Here is a 9,566-nt window from a genome sequence, read left to right as displayed (position 1 = left end):
ATGTTGGGGTCTGATAATGAAGTCTTAAGCTAGAGCCCCAGGAAGTAAGCTCACAGAGGAAAGAGAAGCCAGCCCCAGGAAGAGGGAACCATGAGCCCAGGAAGAAGCAAGCCCTGGGAATAGAGGAACCCTTAACCCAGAGAGATGCAAGACCCTGGAAGAGAGGAACCCAGGAAGCCTGAACCCTCACAGACATTGGCAGCCATCTCGCTCCAACATGTGAAAATAGATTTTGGTGAGGGAAGTAACTTATGCTTCTACTCCAAACCCTTTGTAAAAACCAACTAATTTCTGATATTTTGCATCAGCAACCCTTTGGCTGACTAATACAGAGTCACACAGCTGGGTGTGAAAAAGCTCAAGCTTTCATGTCCCTAGATATGACAGTCTGTTTTCCAACCATCAATTCTGTTCCATTGATCTATGTATCTGTCTTTATGCCAGTATCATGCTGTTTTCACTACTGTAGTTAGGTAATAAGATTTAAAGTCTGGAAGTGAGAGTCTTCCAACTTTGCTTTTCCTTTTTAAGATGTTTCTGGCTATTCAGTATACCTTACCCTTCCAAATAAATTTGATAATCATGTTTTCTATTTATTTTTTAAAATGCTGTTGGAATTTTTATCAGGATTTCATTGAATCTCTATATCAATTTGGGTAGAACTGACATCTTAAGGATTTAGTTATCCAATCCATGAACATGGAATGTTTTTCCAATTATTTAGGTCTTTTAAAATTTCTTTTTCCAGTAAGTTTGTAGTTTTTGGAATATAAGTGCTTTACATGGTTGGATAAGTTTATTCCTAAATATTTAATTCTTTTAGTTGCTATTGTAAATGGATTTTTTCCCCTTGACTTCTGTAGTAGTTTGACATAATTGATGAATTTCAAAAAGAAATATTGGATTATGGTTGTAATCTGATCTGTACCTCAGCATGATTGAGTTCTGATTAGGGTGTTGTGTTCCCACCTCTTGGTGGGTTGGGACTCACAGATAAAAGGCATGGTGAAGAACAGAGTTGGGGGGTTTCTTATATTGAAGTTTTGATATTGGAGTTTGATGCTGAAGACATAAGCTGGAGCTCCAGGAAGTCAGCATGCAGAGGAAAGAGAAGCCAGCCCCAGGAAGAAAGGAACCTTGAATCCAGTGAAAAGCAAGCCCCAGGAACATAGGATCCCAGGAAGCCTGAACCCTCACAGACTTCAGCAGCCATCTTACTCCAAATAGACTTTGGTGAGGGAAGTAATTTATGTTTTATGGCCTGGTATCTGTAAGCCACTACCCCAAATAAATACCCTTTATAAAAACCAACCAATTTCTGGTATTTTGCATTAGCACCCCTTTGGCTGACTAATACAACTTCCTCCTCAGATTGTGCATTACTAGTGTCTTTTATTTATTTTTTATTTTTTAAAGATTTATTTATTTATTTATTTCTCTCCCCTTCCCCCTCCACCCCAGTTGTCTGTTCTCTGTGCCTATTTGCTGCATCTTCTTTGTCCGCTTCTGTTGTTGTCAGCGGCACGGGAATCTGTGTTGTGTCATCTTGTTGTGTCAGCTCTCTGTGTGTGTGGCACCATTCCTGGGCAGACTGCACTTTGTTTCGCGCTGGGCGGCTCTCCTTACGGGGCACACTCCTTGAGCATGGGGCTCCCCTATGTGGGGGACACCCCTGCATGGCATGGCACTCCTTGCGCGCATCAGCACTGCGCATGGGCCAGCTCCACACGGGTCAAGAAGGCCTGGGGTTTGAACCGCGGACCTCCCATGTGGTAGACGGACCCCCTAACCACTGGGCCAAGTCTGCTGCCTACTAGTGTCTTTTAAAGCTTATTTCATCTGATATAAGTATAGCTACTTTGACTTTTTCTTTCTTTTTTGTTACTGCATGCATGGAATATCTTTTTCCAGCCTTTCAATTTCAATCTGTTCTATTGGTATCCTTTGGTCTACTGGTGAGTTTTTTGCAGATAGCATACAGGTGACTTGTATTTTCTTATCTATTCAACCAGTCTGTGTCTTTTGATTGTGGAGTTTAATATATTAACATACAATGTTATTATTGTAAAGGCAGATCTTATTTCACACATTTTGACCTTTGGGTTTTATCTGTCCTATTTTATTTTCACCACTCTTTTGAGAATTTTAGTTACTTTTCCTGGTAAAAATCTTCATTTTTAGTCTCTCTTCCAAGCCTCTCTCTTGACTTTTCTTTTCAGATTGTAGCATACCCTTTAGTATGTCCTGTAAAGCTGGTGTCTTGGTTACAGACTCTCTCAGTTTCTGTTTATCTCTGAATATTCTGAACTCACCCTCATTTTTGAATGACAATCTTGTCGGATATAAGATTTTTGGCTGGAAGTTTTCCTCTTGCATTATCTTAACTATATCTTACTATCATCATGTCTCTGTAGTTTTTGATGAGAAATTGGCACTTAATCTTACCAGGTATCCCTTATATGTTATGCATTGCTTTTCTCTTGCTCCTCTCAGAATTCTTTCTTTGTCTTTGGCATTTGACATTATGATGAGTATGTGTCTCAGAGTTGGTCTATTTGGATTTTTTTTGGATGGGAGTACATTGTGCTTCTTGGACATGGATATCTATGTCCTTCAATATGGTTGGGAGATTTTCTACCATTATTTCTTCAAATATTCCTTCTACCACTTTTCCTTTCTCTTCTCCTGGAACATCCATGACATGTATGCTTATATGCCTCTTGCTGTCATTTAGGTCCCTGAGAACTTGTTCAATTTTTTCCATTCTTTTCTTCATTTTTTATTTCATTTTTGGAGGACATTTCTTCAAGCTCACCAATCCTTTCTTCTCTCTCCTCAAATCTGCTATTACATGATTCCAGTGTATTTTTAATTTCATCTATTGTGCCTTTAATTCCATTAGTTCCACTATTTTTCTATGTATGCTTTCAAATTCTTTTTTCTATTCCTCCAATGTCTTCTTAATATCCTTAATCTCTTTAATCATCTCATTGAATTTATTAAGGAGATTTATTTGAATATCTATGATTATTTGTCTTAACTCCTTTATGTCATCTGGAGGCTTATCTTTTTCCTTTAATTGGGCTGTATCTTTTTGTTTCTTGGTGTGGATTGTAATTTTTGGTATCTTAGCATCTTACTTACTAGATGCATTTATTCTGGGTGCAGTTTTTCTTTTTAGTTTAGGACTTCCTGCCCTTTCTCCCTTCCTAGTTGTGCAGTAGGAGCCAAGGATGTAGTTGGTGCTACAAGCTGTGGAGCTCATGCTGCCCTCATTGACCCAGTGACCAATGAAGCTTCTCACAACTTTCTCCTTCACCAGGGGTTGAGACAGAGCCACACCCTGTGTAATTATCCAAGTCATGCAGGCCTAGCTCCTGAGGTGGCTTGTGCCACCAGTGGGGGATTGGCACCAGCCTCCATGTTGTAGAGTGATTTACTTATTAATCTTCTCTGCAGATGGGCAGTCTCCTCCTTCCATTCTTTTAAGGATGTTGCAGGATGTTCTTCTGGTCTCCTGGAGCCCCCAAAGAAGTGCCTTAGATAGCTCTGGGTTATTACTAACTGCCCTGTAACACGAGCTGACTCTAGGAGCCACAATTTTGCTGGTTATCAGTTCCAGGTATTTAAAAAAATTATTCTATTGCCATCTATATATATATAATCTAACATTTCCCTGTTCAATAACATTCAAATATATATTTCAGTGCTTTTGATTACATTCACAGTGTTATGCAACCATCACCACTATTCATTACCAAAACATTTCCCTCATTCCAAATAGGAACCCTGTGTATTGTAAGACTTAACATCCCATTCTCTATCTCCACCCCATTCTATGGTAACCTGTATTCTAAATTATGGCTCTATGAGTTTGCTTATTATAATTATTCCATGTCAGTGAGCTCATTTTGTATCTGGCTTATTTCACTCATTTTGTATCTAGTTTTGTTTCTGGTTTATTTGTCATTTTGTATCTGGTCTATTTCACTCAACATGATGTCTTCGAGCTTCATCCATGTTGTTGCATGTATCAGAATGTCATTCCATTTTATAGCTGAATAATATTCCATTATATGTATATACCACATTTTGTTTATCCATTCATCAGTTGATGGACACTTGGGTTGTTTCCATCTTTTGGCAATTGTGAATAATGTCCTTATGAACATTGATGTGCATATGTCAGTTTGAGTTCCTGCTTACAGTTCGTTTGAATATATACCTAGTAGCAGGATTTCTGGGTCATATTGTAATTCTATAATTAATTTTATGAGGAACCACCAAACTGTCTTCCACAGTGGCTGCATCATTTTACATTGTCATAAGCAATGAGTGTTTCTATTTCTCCATATCCTCTCCAAGACTTGTAATTTTTCATTTTTTTAAATAGCAGCCATTCTAATGTGCATGAAATGTATATCATTGTGGATTTGATTTGCATTTTCCATGATGGCTAATGATGTTGAGCACCTTATTATCGTGTGCTTTCTGACCATTTGTATATCTTTTTTTTTTTTTTTTGGTACCAAGGGCCAAGAATCGATCCAGGACCTAGTATGTTGGAAGCTGGTGCTCAGTCACATTGGCTTCCCTGAGTTGGGTTTTTCTTTTTTTTTGCTTGTTATTTGTTCGTTTTTTTTCAGAAGGCACCAGGAACTGAACCTGGACCTTCTATGTGGAATGTGGGTGCTTAACCTCTTTAGCCACATCTACTTCCTGTAAATCTTCTTTAGAGAGTCATCTATTTGAATGTTTTGCCCATTTTTGAATTGGGTTGTTTGTCTTTTTGTTGTCAAGTTGAAGAACTTCTTAATATATTCTGGATAGTAAATCTTTATCAGATAATGTGGTTTCCAAATATTTTCTACTTTTATATAGGTTGTCATTTTAATTTTAGGATGAAGTCCTTTGAGGCCCAAAGGTTTTACATTTTAATAAGTTCCTATTTTCTTATTTTTCTTTTGTTGCTATAAGTTCCTGTAGACGTTTCCGTATATTTGATAGTTCCAGCTCTTATAGTTAGGTTTACAATTAATATTGAGTTATTTTCTTGTAAGGTAGGAGAACTTCTTTTCTTTTTTTTTTTGCAACTGGATCTATTTTCCCAGCACCATTTATTGAAGAGACTATTCTTTCTCAATTGGCTGGTGTGATGGTTTGAAGTTGTATGTATCCCAGAAAAACATGTTCTTAAATTTAATCCCTTCCTGCAGGTGTGGACCCATTCTAAGTAGAATCTTTTAATAAGGCTACTTCAGTTTAAGTGTGACTCTCCTCAGTCAGGATGGGTCTTAATCCTCTTACTGGAGTTTTTTATAAGAGAATGAAATTCAGACGAAGAAAGTCACAGAAGCCAACAGACTCTGCCACGTGCCTTGCCACGTGGCAGAGGAGCCAAGGATTCCCAGCTGCTGTTCTTCTGGAAGAAAGCATTGCTTTGATGATGCATTGGTTTGGACATTTTCAGTCCTAAAACTTTAATGTAATAAATTCCCATTTTTCATGCCAGACTATATCATGGTATTTGCTTTATGCAACCTAGGAAACTAAAATAAGTGGTTTTTGCTCCCTTGTCAAAAATCAGTTGGCAATAAATGTGAGGGCTGATTACTAAGCCCTTAATTTAATTCCATTAGATTATGTGTCTGTTCTGCCAGTACCATGCTGTTTGTTCACTGTGACTTTGTAATAGGTTTTTTATGTTGTTTTTGAAAATAATTATTTACTTTATTTTTTATCTCCTCCTCCCCCATATGGTTTTCTCATCTGTCTGCTCATTGTTTGCTCACCTACTTCAGAAGGCACCAGGAACTGAACCCAGGGCCTCCGACAAGGGAGGTGAGTGCCCAATGGCTTGAGCCACATCTGCTCCTTGTAGGCTGCATCTGCTGCCTTGTGTCATCTTCTCATTTAGGTGTCTAGCTCATTGCTGCATGTATGACATTTAGCACATTTTCTTTAGGAGGCACTGGGACCTCCTTTGTGGTAGGCAGGCACCCAACTGGTTGAGCCAGGTCCGCTTCCCTGTAATAGGTTTTTTAAAAAAAATTTTTATTGTTTTTTTGAAAAAAGATAAATAGGTGACACAAACCATTACATTAAAAAACATAAGTGGTTCCCATATACCCCACTTCCCACTCCACCCGTTCCTCCCATATCGACATCCCCATTTGTCATAAGGCATATTCATTGCATTTGGTGAATCACGATGGAGCACTGTCACACCATATAAACCACAGTTTACATTGTAGTTCACACCCTCCCCCAGTTCATCCAGTGGATTATGGCATCTGTCCCTGCAATATCATTCAGGACAACTCCAAGTCCTGAAAATGTCCCCATCACACCTCTTCCTCCCTCTCCCTGCCCTCAGCAAATCCCATGGCTACCATCTCCACATTAATGATACAATTTCTTCCATTGCTACAGTCACAACAGTTCTATAGTAGAATACCAGCAAGTCCACTCCAATCCATATTATATTCCTCCATCTTGTGGACTCTGGGATGGCAATGTCCACTTCACCTCTAAATCAAGAGGGGCTTAGATCTCACATGGCTGATGGATGTGCTTCTCCTGCTTGCTGTTGTAGACCCTCTTGGTTCCCTGGTGTGGTGGTTGACATTCTCACCTCCCCATCAACTGAACTGGGTATGTCTAATGAACTGGAGAGTACGTGTTGCAACTCTCCTGAGGCTCAGGGCCCAGCTAGCACATGGACAGTTCAGGGATTCAAGTCTCCTGAGCATACACTAACTCCCGCACTAATCACAGGGTCAGTAAAAGTGACAGAAGAGGCATGTGTAGAGAGGTCACATCTGAGTCCAACTCCATCACAATCAGGAGCACAAATTCCAAAGTAGGGACCACGAGCAAGGCAATGAGCTCCAGAGCCATCTATTATGACCACAGTACCTGTGTGTCTCCGTAGCCCTCAGGAGCACCAGTATCTAGGGTTGTATCTATTTGGCTGTCTCTGGGATCCTGCTGAGATGTATGTACGCACAACCACTCTGATGACCTTCTGACTCATTTTGAAGTCTCTTAGCCATATATACTCATTTGTCTTTCCTCCTTTTATTCAAGGTTTCTTTCTAGTTGCATCACCAGCTGGTGATGGTATTAATCCCTTGGCACCAGGGAGGCTCATTCCTGGGAGTCATGCCCCATGCTGGGGGAAGGTAATGCATTTCCATGCTGAGTTTGGCTTAGAGAATTGCCACATTTGAGCAACATGGAGGCTCTCAGGAGGTAACTCTTAGGTACCCTGCAGCTCTAGACTTAGTTGAAATTTCAAGCACACAGGCTCATAAGCAAAGTCATCAGTATCAAGGGTCCATCATTGGACCATCCTTCTTCACTGGTCTTTGTCCTTGCACTTGGGGGATTGTTGCTGTTCCATTGGGGAATGTGACGGAGCTCCCCAGAATGGGAATTCAACACTCCCTCAGTTGTCATGTGTAGCTCTGTCCAATATGACAATACCAATGAGCATCCAAACCTATCTATATACCCTATATGCATGCCCTAGAGAACTCCCTCCCATGCATGCATCCCCCATCAATGAACCCCATACCAGTGTTCCTCCCCTGCCAGTTGAACCCCTCTGTGATCCAAAATTTCTTAAAAAAAAACACCTAATATATATTCAAATTCAAGTAGTAGGAAAATGAGAGTATTGTCAGGTTTAAAGATTAGAAATAGAATACATAATAATTTAGAAAAACTAAAATAAAGTATAAAATAAATTGGGGTATTAAAAAAAGAAAAATACCATTAAACTTTGTTTTTAATGTTTTGCCTTTCATCACAGTAATAGGTGTTGCCCTGCATTTACAGTGGCAAGGCAATCTCCTCCATTCCTTCCTCAGTGTCTACATCCTTTTTAAAAAAATTTTTGTCTTCTAAAATGTTTCAGATTACAGTAAAGTCACATATACTGTATAGGGGACTCCCACATACCCAATGTCAAACCCCTTTCCCCCTTCCCCAGCAATGATCTTTTTCATGTGGATGTTATATTTGCTACAGCTGATGTACAGATATTGAAACATAGCTACCAACCATGGTTCCATTTTGGCTTACATTATGGTTTATATTTTAGACTGCACACTTTTCTGAATTTTTTATTACATTATGGGTTTACATTTTAGACTATACCCTTTTATAAATTTTTGGTGAAATTTAACGTGGCTTATATCCATTGTTGCACGAACTTGTGGAGCACTTCCATAGCCCCCCAGTTACCCCCACTTCCACCCATTCTACTCCTCTATTCCTCTCGCTCCATCCCCTCAAGGCCCACAGTGACAATCAAGCTTCACTGCTTGAAGGACAAGATTTATAGATACTTACAACAGTGCTGAGGGCTTGACACTCTAGTCTGTCCTCCCTCATTGGGAGCCACCCATGCTCTTGAGAGACCCCTTCTTCTCTGTTTGAGAACATCTGACTGCCCAGGATGGGGATAAAACACTTTCCCACTCATTGTATGTGTCTCCACCCAATGATATAACAAAATATGACAAGATGAGCACTCACACACTCCCTAGAAGTTTGCCCCAGGTGCATCCTGGGCCAGATGCCCCCCAACAAACACCCCAAACAAGTAACCCTTCCTTATTATATTTTCGAAAGAGTTTTCTCAACCTTATTATTTCTACCGCATACCTGACAATCTCCCATGTTCACCCACTCACCCCAAACCCTCCTCCCAATTCCATGGACCATCTGACCCATCCTCCCAACCCTAGCCCCGCTAAGGCCTGCAAAGCCCCACCCAGTGGTATCCCTATGACCACATCTTATCCCTTCACTGCACAACTACTTACCTTCACTTCATCATAGATTTTGCCCATGTAGGCATCAGCTCACAACCTTCCTCTGCCCCCCTTTTTCCTGTGAGCCTGTCTTCCAGTCTCTACCTCTCTGAGACAGCATGATTTACTTAATTCATATCAGAGAGGTCATGTAGTATTTGTCTTTCAATGTCTGGCTTGCTTCATTCAATATAAGGTCCTCAGGATTCATCCATGTTATCTGCATATTAGTACTGTATTCCTTTTTACAGCTGGATAATATTCATTGTGTGTATATACCACTTTTTTTTTTTTTAACCATTCATCTGTTGATGGGAATTTGGGTTGATTCCAACCTTTGGCAATAGTGAATAATGCCACTCTGAACATTGGTGTGCATATATCAGTTCGTGTCCTTGTTTTCAGTTCTTCTGGGTACATACCAGCAGTGGAACTGCTGGGTCATATGGAAAATCTATAGCTAGTTTTTTTTTTTGAGGAACTACCAAACTGTCCTCCAGAATGGCTGGATCCATTTGCTGTATCTTCTTTGTCCACTTCTGTGGTTGTCAGCGGCACGGGAATCTGTGTTTCTTTTTGTTGCGTCATCTTGTGTTAGCACTCTGTGTGCATGGCGCCATTCCTGGGCAGGCTGCACTTTCTTTCGCGCTGGGCATCTCTCCTTATGGGACGCACTCCTTGTGCATGGGGCTCCCCTATGTGGGGGACACCCCTGTGTGGCATAGCACTCCTTGCATGCATCAG

The sequence above is a fragment of the Dasypus novemcinctus genome, chromosome 4 (genome assembly GCF_030445035.2).
Source record: "Dasypus novemcinctus isolate mDasNov1 chromosome 4, mDasNov1.1.hap2, whole genome shotgun sequence".
Taxonomy (NCBI): Eukaryota; Metazoa; Chordata; class Mammalia; order Cingulata; family Dasypodidae; genus Dasypus; species Dasypus novemcinctus.
Note: the sequence above shows the minus strand (reverse complement) of the source record.